Source organism: Ovis aries, chromosome 1 (assembly GCF_016772045.2).
Source record: "Ovis aries strain OAR_USU_Benz2616 breed Rambouillet chromosome 1, ARS-UI_Ramb_v3.0, whole genome shotgun sequence".
In the NCBI taxonomy this organism is placed as follows: Eukaryota; Metazoa; Chordata; class Mammalia; order Artiodactyla; family Bovidae; genus Ovis; species Ovis aries.
The window spans coordinates 87,889,317-87,899,298 of record NC_056054.1 but is presented as its reverse complement, the minus strand read 5'-3'; positions in this window follow the sequence as shown (position 1 = coordinate 87,899,298).

Genomic DNA, 9,982 nt, shown 5'->3' with positions numbered 1-9,982 from the left:
CCTGATGATTTCCACTTCTTTATTGCCCGACTGAATTACCATCTCTCCACCAAGCACATGTGCTTGCCCCTCCCTCAGTCCAGTCTCTGTGGCCGTGAGGGCCCATCCAGAGACCAGGGCAGGACAGGAAAGGGCTCTCCTGGAGGCGTCAAGGACTGCCCAGGCCACGTGCTCACCTGCTCCTGTCCTGAGAGCTCAGTGCACGTGAAGCAGAGGGTGGGGATGAGAGTTAGTGGAGGGCTCGAGATGCCCATTTGTATGAGTGCTTCCTGTGTCTTTTGTGGAACTAAGGGATGTGTGGGGAAGGGGAACCCCGTTCGAAAACCAGAGGCAATCAGACCCCTGGGAGTCACTGAACTCCAGCTGCACCCACCCTTCCAGGTCCTTTTCTCAAACCCACCCCCATTTCTGCCCATTCCTGCCGATGCCTTCGAAGGAGGAGGGGGCTGGTTTTCCAGCCATGCAGTGGCACCTCCTTGGAGAAGATTTTGACACTCACACACCCACACATTGCTGAGGCATTTCCTCTGAGGGCTATCTTAGTTCATAGCTGAGCTCCCCTGCACTCACAGAGCTCAAAAGTGGCCATGGTGTGGGGTGTGACAATATAGTGTTTTCCCCCCACCCCAACACCCCTAACCCCTAGCCCCACCCCCACCCTCACAGAAGTGTCTCAGTAATGATTTCTGCTTATACCTATTCCGGTCAGCCACACTCTGCCCCCGGGAAACAGGCCAACTGAAGCACCTGGCCCTCCCGCTCCCTCCCACTTCACCTTCAGAAAAGCTCTGTTCTGGGCAGCAGGTGCTGAGGTGACAAGGGAGAGGGTGAGAAAGAAAGGAGATCCATTTAGGACAACAACGGCTGCTGCTGGCTCCCTTGCCCAACAGGCATTTCGCCCAGCGTGGAGTGGGAGCATGAAGTACCCCCAGAGAGCTCTAGACGGCTGCAGAACAGCCCCAAGCAGACTTGTGGGGCGGGGCTCCTCTCCCCAAAGAAATGCAACGCTGAGTCAGGCTTCCAAGGTCAGTCCCTCCTGCTAGACAGGGAACTCCCACCTCCAAGGAGCTGAGAGCTGACAGCTCAGGAGAGTTTCTTCTCTCCCTGAGTGTTTAGATTCTGTCAGGTAAACACCTCAAGGGAAAAGTGAGGGGGGCAAGAATGCGTGGAAGCTACAGCCTCAGGGTTCCCATTCTTCACTGTGCTGGAGCCGAGGGCTCAGTTAGTTCAAGTGCAGAGCAGCCTGGCCACCTGAGCACACAGGCCCCTTCCTTAGTAGGCCTGGGGCACCTGCCCTGTGTACTCCCCACCACAAAGGCTAGAACCCTGGCATTTGCCCACCTAGTTCCTTCCAGTGAAGGGGGGTGCTTGGTGGGGTGGATGCGAGAGGGACAGCCCATATATTCCTGGAGCCAGTGTGGTGGACTGGAGGAGTGAAGCTTCTTTGGAACAACTGAGAAACTGATTTAATCCCAGTGATAGGGGAAAGGCTCTGGAGCCAAAGGCTTGGGCTTGAATCCCAGCTCCATTGTCCATGAGCCCTGAGACCCCGGCATACTACCACACTCTCCTTGACCTCAGTCCCTCATCTCTGTAAAAGGAATCTGATGCCTACCTTATCTGCTGAAGACTAAATGGATGCCTGGCACATCCTGGGAGCCCAATAGCAATAGCAAATACTTCCAGAAAGAACGGCCCAGGATTCCCAGAAATCTAAGATGTAAAAGTTACAGGATTTTTCCACCTCTTCTGATCCAGAGGTTCAGCCCACCTCATCTGGGCTAAAAGATACAAGAATTTATTTCAAAGGTTCTAGGAAACTTCTGAAATTACGTACAACGTGCTATCATATGGTCATCTTTCCATGGAGAGGGTCCACAGCTGTCCATGGCCCCCAAACTTAGAATGACTGGTCAAAGTTAGACCCATCACCTTCTCCACAATGTCCAGGAAGAAAAAGTGATTTCCTCTGAGTCATTTTCATTTATTCAAAAAGTAGATTTATACTTGGTCCTTAGGGTACTTTGCCCTTGTGGGTCTTCTAGGGCAAGACAGAAATTCACCCGCTGTGAGTTAGTAGCCAACTCAGAGCCAGACCTGCTCCTGGGACATCTCTTTCCATTAATCTATTCTCTTTGTAGCAGCTGTGCCTGGGCCTCAGGCCTCCAGATCCAGACCTGAAGATTCCCCAGGCAGGTTTAGCACAGCAGTAGGGAAAGGACCACATATTTTGATATGAAATTGGTGCTATTGAAATAATATGCAAATGAGGTAGGTCTGCATCTCTTTGATCCAAGGACTGGGGCATTTTTGAATCTGACTTGTCAGCTCTGATTATCTTCTCTCTTCTTTTCCCGTAGCCTCCCCCCTCACTCAGGGCAGTAAATAGCCCCCAAATTACTGGCTTATCCTCAGAAATGAAGGCTCTTTGGCTCTGTCTCTCTTCCAACCTGAACACAAGCCAGAGCTCCATGTTTAATGGTTTGTGGTGAAGTTAGAAGAAAACTCACCCATCTGCAGGGATTCCTGTACCCAGGAAAATCTGCCCTTCCCCGGGTATGTTTTGATGGAAGATTTACACTCTTTTCACAGATCATTTGGGAACCACCAACAACCATGTGAGAAGTCAAACCACAGCCACTCTATTTCAGTGGCATTTGGTGCCTTCTCTCTCCCAGCCTAAACTAGGTATCTCCAAGTATCTTATTAATCTCTGACTCCCCGGCATCTGACATAGTGCTAGGCACAATGAATATTCATTGAATGAATGAATATCTACATCACGAAGTCACAATGGTGGCCAATATATCCATATTCTTAGAACAGCAAAGATACAGCCATACCCTAGCAACACCGCCCCCGCCCCCCAACAACCACTTTCTCCTGTATCTCTCTCTGGGTTTACAAGAGACCTTGAATCCTACTTCTCCCAGTCTGGGTCCATCCGGTCCATGGTCAAGGTGCCATACATCTCTTAATGCCCTCTCCCCAGCACCCACTTCCACTGTTCCCAGAGAGGATGCCCTCCAACAAAGCCTGCCCAATCCCGCACCAGCCTCAGGGCCAAACCCTTCCCATATCCCAAAGGACTAGAATCTACCCAGATTCTAAAACTGAGAAGACCTAGGTGTCTTGGGAAATGCTGGGCCTCAGAACCAAGGCTGGGCTCCATTTCTGGCTCTAGTGTATAGTATTATCTATGTGACCTTAACAAGGGAGGTAACGTTTCCAAACTTTTTTTTTTCCTGTCTCAACTTGAGATTAAAATGCCTGCCTCACAGGATTGTCATGAAATTTTTTTCAAAAAGCATCATACATATATATATATAAATTATGCACATATAAATATACACATAAACATATATACATATATATTGTGTGTCAAGGGCTTACTCTGCACCAGATAGTCTGCTAAATGCTTCACAGGCATTATGGCACTTAGTTCTCATGACAGACTTGCGCCTTGGAGAAGGAAATGGCAACCCACTCCAGTATTCTTGCCTGGAGAATCCCATGGACAGAGGATCCTGGCGGGCTAGAGTCCATGGGGTCACAAAAGAGCCACACACGACTGAGTGACTAGACAACAACAGTGTTGCGAGGTGAGTTATTATCTGTCTTTTACAGATTAGGACATCAGACCTCAGAGAGATCACATAACTAGCCAAAGTTCACACAGCTAATAACCGGCAGAGCCTTTGAGTCCAAAGCCCATACTCTTAGGAAGAATGACAAGCCATGGGTGTTAGTCCTTCCACCACCAGCTTCTTGCCTCATGTGGTTGAGGGCACATAGATTAAATCTTATAAGAAGACAAACAAGAAGACCTCATCTGTCTTAAGGAGACTTGATATAATCAAAACAGCCCAGCTAGACTGGATAAGCCAGGATAGGAATGACCTGTCTTCCTCTAAGCTTGGTCATACTGAGCCCTGAGACACAGCATCAGAAGTCTGTGCGATGGGGAGAAGCACCAACCCCAGGAAGAGTGGTCTCACTCCCCATTTCAGCCCCGATCGTCTGAGTGTCCAAGGCAGCGGGTAACACACCCCATCCATCCAGGCCTTCACATGCCCAGCATCCTTGCTCAAGCTGGGGCCAGACCTCCTAGCCACTCTGTGCCACCTCCACCTTCCCCCCACCCCTATCTGCTCCTAGCGCTCCTTCCCAGCCAAGATGCTTGAGATGGTAGCTGCGCCTGAATGGAGGAGCTCTCAGAGGGTGACATGGGGACAGAACTCCCTGGGGAGAAATAGCCACATGATCGTGCGTGCACACACACACATGCATAGTCAGGCAAATCCTCACAAAATCTCAGGCCCTGCTTTATCGTTCTTAGCCTAGCCTCCCTCAGGCCTTAACCTTTGTAGGCTGTATTATCTCAAGTTATTGAATTAAAAAAGGAGAAAGGCTCCTCATGCAAAGTGGGTAATTATGCTGATGAATAAATGATTCCAATCAACTGAGATGTGAGAACCAGCACCCACATGCAAGCACTGTGCTGGGGAGTTTGCCCATCTTACCTCGTTTAGTCCTGACTACAACTCTCTGAGATCGTTGTCATTATCTAGATTTTCAGATACAGAAATTGAGGCTCAGAGAGGCAAAGTCATTGCTCAAACCAGCACTCTTGCCTGGAAAATCCCATGGACGGAGGAGCCTGATAGGCTACAGTCCATGGGGTCGCAAAGAGTCGGACTCGACTGAGCGACTTCACTTTCACTTTCACACAGCAAATGAGAGAGAGGCAGCTCTGGGCCTCAGATCCAAAATAGTTGGAAACATCAAAGCAAATTCTAGTCCCCTTGATAAGACACCAGAGGCACCCAGGTGTGGTCAACTCCAGCTGGGTCTCTCAACAACATTGTAACAAAAGTCACCAAGAATTCCAACTCTGTCCTTGAACCCTTGATCTCTGAGAGCCTCCAGGAAAATATAGGGATGAGGAATCTTGGGGAAGAGTCAGGAAGTCTAGAGATTACAAGGTGCAATGGAATTGGATCAACCTCCTTAGGTATTTTTGTCAATGGGATTCACGAGGCTGCAAGGTGTGAATGAGCAATCACTATATTAAAATTTCCTGAAAAAGCTTCCTCCTTTGGGCCCCAGCTCCTGAGAGACAGAGTCAGGGAGGAAGACTTGAGGGGAGGGGTCTGCAACTCCTCCATAGTCCTGCCCTTCATGTGCATCTTGAGGGCCCAGGAACTGGATGAAGGGACTGGCTTTACCACTAGTCTTCCTCCCGCTGGTGTCCTGACCTAGTCTCATCACTTATGAAACAGGGTGGGATGGGCGGGTAAATCGTCTTCATGGGGGAGCCATAAGGATGAAATGCATATTGGAAGTTACCTGGCACTTCTGTTTCCAGGGGAGGAAGTGCCCCCGAGGCCAGGAGCCCAGCCCTGCGCTGGCATGTCTGCACTGGAATCCCAGCTCTGGGTGGTGAGCTCGCTGAATCTCAGCTTCCTCATTTATAAAGTGGGGTGAAACTGCCCACCTTGTGGAGTCGTTGTGGGGATAAGGGCCTTATATAAAACACCTCTCAGGGACCCTGACAAGTAATCGGTATTTAATGCATGCTGCCGAACTCTGGGTTCTCCCACAAATTGTTAATCCACTCAGCGATCATGTCTGGAGCACCTATGTGAGCCTGGCACTGTGCTAGGCTCTGAGGACTGGTGGTAGATAAGATGCTGCCCTTGTGTCAAAAAGCTCACATGGTAAGACTGCTCCTTCCCCAGAAGGAAAAGATGGAGTGAAAAGGGAAGGTGAGGACATGAACCTTGAACCACTGATGGCACGTGAATAGGCTCTTGATAAATGATCACAGAATAAATGAATCATCCAGTGAGTGAATAATAAAAGCAAATGCTTACACGGCACTTACTCCGTGCCAGGCCCTGTTCTTAGGGCTTTACATATCTCACTAATTTAATCCTTACAGCCACTGTATGTGTTGAACACTAATTATCCCATGTTACATGCAAGGGAACTGAGGCAGAGGAAAGCTTACATAACCTGCAGCATCAGGACTAGAATCCTGACTATCTGGCTCCAAAATCCATGCTGCTAAGTCTCCCTCATATTTATGACCCAGACTCCAAAGCAGTTTCTCACCCGTTAGCACATCTGTGTGGCAGTAGGCTGGGCAGGCATGATTGTTCCCAGTTTACAGAGGAGGAAACCAAGGCACTCAAAGGATGATAATTTGCCAAGGACACTCAACCGGAAACAAACAAAGAGCCTATATCGATTGTCACAAGAGTGAGGTGAGGAGTGGGAGGCTGAAAACAGTTGAATCCTGGATTGTCAGATCTGGAAAGGGTCTCAGGGGTCGACCAGGCTCACTGTTTCATTTCACTGATGAGAAGATCGAGGCCCAGAGGGAGACAGCAGTTTACCTTAAGGATACACAGCACATTGGTAACTGAGATGCCAGATGCCAGTCAAGCCAACTGCACCATGCTCTTCTTGGAAAGAAGTCAAGAACAGAAGTGTTAGGTAAGGGGGAGGTGCACAAAGTCAGGTAGCAGGAATAAACCCCTTTCCTATCTGACACCTCCCTTGATTCTATGAAGGATACAGAGAATTGTACCCCAGTCTTTGCTAGTCTGGGAATATACACACATCAGAAAGCAAAACATTCAGAGTTCCTGCCCTCGTGGAGGTTGAGGAGACAGACAGTGAGAGTGGTGGGAGGGGGGTCTTTTATGGGCAGGGTGGGTCTCTTAGTTTCAAGTAAAGACCTTGAGGAAGCCAGGGAGGTGGCCATGCAGATTGGAAAATACGCCAGGTTTAGGGAGCAGCAGGGTTAGGGTGCACCCGACAGGAGATAGAGCTCAGTGTTGCTAGAGTAGAATGGGTAAGGGGAAGGCAGTCGCAAATGAAGACAGGGAGGGAGGCTGGGAATGGGGAGGAGGCCTTGCTGACCATGTAGGACCTTGCAGTGATGGAAAGGACTCTGGGTTCTACCAGGGGTAAGACAAGAAGCCATGGGAAGCTTTTAGCAGAGGAGAGAATTGACTGGACATGTTTTCTGGGATGACACCAGATGCTGTGTTTAGAACAGACTGTAGGCAGGCCAGAATGGAGAAGGGGGACCAGTTAGAAGTCCATCGCAACAATGCAGGTAAGACAGCATGGCAGCATGGATGGTGGTGGCAGCGGAGGAACTGGAAAGAAATAGTTAGATTCTGGAGCTCACCTGTGTATCCAGCCTACATATCCTATGTATAAGGACAGAGCCAGGAGGATTCACTGCTGGACAGTGTGCGGTGTAAGAAAGTAAAAGTGTCTAGAATGACTCCAACCTTTTGACCTGAATATCTGGTATAACGGACCTGCCATTTCCTGTGATGAATAAATCCGTATGAGCTGATCAAAATTCACTTACCCAAGGTGTTCATCTAAGGATTCTCCCTTCTAGCATCCCTGCAGTCTTAACTGTGGGCAAATGAGCTCTGTTGAGGGGGTCTTTCTCAGCCACAACCAGAATCAAGATGGCCCCTCTCATAAGAGCCCACACTATCCTACCCCCGCATCCCAAATGTAAACCTCATGCCTTCTCAGAAGCAAACCCTGGCCTGTCCTGGGAGCCGAGGGCCAGAGCCCAAGCGGGGTCAGAGCCCAGATGGTCAGCCAAGCCTGGCCCTGATTTAATTATGAGATCAGTCCAACCAGCTGCCTTGCCAACAGCAGTGCCCCTGGGCCTGAGCTTGGCTGGCCCCTGGGGCACAGCTCTGGGGCTTGTCAGAGGGAGTTAGCCTCACAATAGCCTGCCTGGGTCCCATCCAGCAGGCCTGGCTGGCCCTGCCACTGGCCACCAGGAGTCTGAGTAGAGTCCAGTCCAAGCCAGCCCTAGGCCATGGGATTTAGAGTGCAGAGCCTCTTGAAACATGGACTGCTGGGGTCCTAGGAAAGGAGGGGGACCATGAATAGTGGAGCTGACTGCTAGGGAGCCAACCCAGTTGCAAGGCGAGGAGAGGGAGTCCTGAGCGCTGATCTAGAAACTCAAGCAGGTACCCCTTACCCAGCCTAGGGGAACACTGAGGGAAGAAGGCTGCATTCTTGGGCACCCGGGCTCAGCCGCTGGATACCTGGAACTCCGGGAGATTCCAAACACTGTTCAGGGGCCAGGGTAGGGTCACACCTGCCCAGGTCTTCCAATGAGGATCCAGAAGAGACCAACAGCTCCAGTCTGTACAACAAGGTACCCGCTTTCAATTCCTCCCTGAGCACCTCCTCACTATTCTCCAAATGGGCTTACTGGAACACAGGTGTACTTCCACATCGCTAAAATGGATCCAAGCACAGTCCATAGGGCCACGCATCGTCCATTAGATGTTACAGAAAAACCCGAATGCACCTTTAGGCCAACCCAGTACATTATGATTTTCCAGCCAAAGCTTTCACATCAGGCCCACAGGTGGCTCCCTCTGGGGTCCCCCCATCCCAAGAATAACACATCTCTTGTTTCTACACAGTTGTAAATCAACTCTTGTGGGTACTGGCTCAGCTGTGAAGAAACAGAACATCAGGGGCAGGCAGGGAACTTGGAGGTCATCTTACCTATTATTCAGATGGGAAAATTAAGGCCCAGAAATAGGAAAGGACTTGTTCAAGAGCTCAGAGTAAATGGCTGATGAAAACTGTCAGGCGACTGTACTCTCCTCAGTTCTGTCTCATCTCCACAAAAATTTGAAGTGACAGACGTTAGAGCCCTGGATGTGCCATAGCTCTCAGAGACCTTGTTATAGCTCTCAGGTCTCAAACAGACTGTATTATAGCCCTTAGACAGATCAGTATTACAGCTCCATGCTACAGCTCAATCTTACTTAGAAAATAGTATGAAAATAATCCTCAAGGCATGAGAGCACGCCAACCCAAAGACTCAAAGAGAAGAGAGGCTAGCCCCAGCCCTTTGGCTCCCCTTTCTGCATGCTTTCTCCCCCTACCCCGGGCCTGCCCTATGTAAATCGGGCAGCCAGGAGTGCAGTTTGCTCTACCCGAGGTCCTCACTCTGGTCCTCGGACCTTCCTTTGTTCTATTTTTGTGGGCTTTTCCTTCCTTGTCTTTTAGCCACCGCCGTTCTGGACTCCTGTTTCCTATTCTAACCACCTGACGAAACCAAGAGGCCGGGTCATCTGACTCCCAGTCCAGTGCTGGCTCCACCAGCCACCATTTACCAGCAGAGCCATGTGGCCTTCTTCCCCTGCCCCCCTCTCAGGCCTCTCCCCAGATCCAAGAACTTCCCAGAGTGACCCTCCTCTCCTCCAGCAACTCCCTCCAACATTCCTTTCTTCTCCTTCCCTCCCCTCAGGGTCTCCACTCAGCTCAACAGTGAAGTGATTGGGCCAGTGGTAAGCCAATCTCACTAGACAAGGATCACAGTGCTCCTGACTCCGGGATGCCCTCGGGGTGTAGTTATAATGTGCCCTTGAGTCCTTTACCTTTGTACACTACTCTTTCAAATGTGGACTTCCCTGGTGGTTCAAATAAAGCGTCTGTCTACAATGTGCGAGACCCCTGGGTCGGAAAGAGCCCCTGGAGAAGGAAATGGCAGTCCACTCCAGTACTATTGTCTGGAAAATCCCATGGACAGAAGAGCTTGGCATTTGATTTGAAACTGAAGTTCAATACCTCTAAAATACCTATATATTCTTATCTTCTTTTAACAATAGGAGAAATTGAGGCTCAGAGAGGCTCACCAAATAGCATGCTACTTGGACCCAGATGGGTCTGATTCTGTGAGCCCCACTTTTTCCACAACACACCCAATTCCCTGATGAGGGTTTCAGGTGCAAAACTCGGGGCTCCGAGCACTCACATTCTACATCTCTCTGTGCCTCACGCTGACAGCCCGGGGCTCATTGCTATTCCCCTTTGGCAGATGAGAAAACTGGGGCCCAGAGACAAAGAAACTTGCCGAGGTCATGCAGCTGTTGGCACGGAGAGCTGAACTGGAAGCAGAGCTACTCAAAGC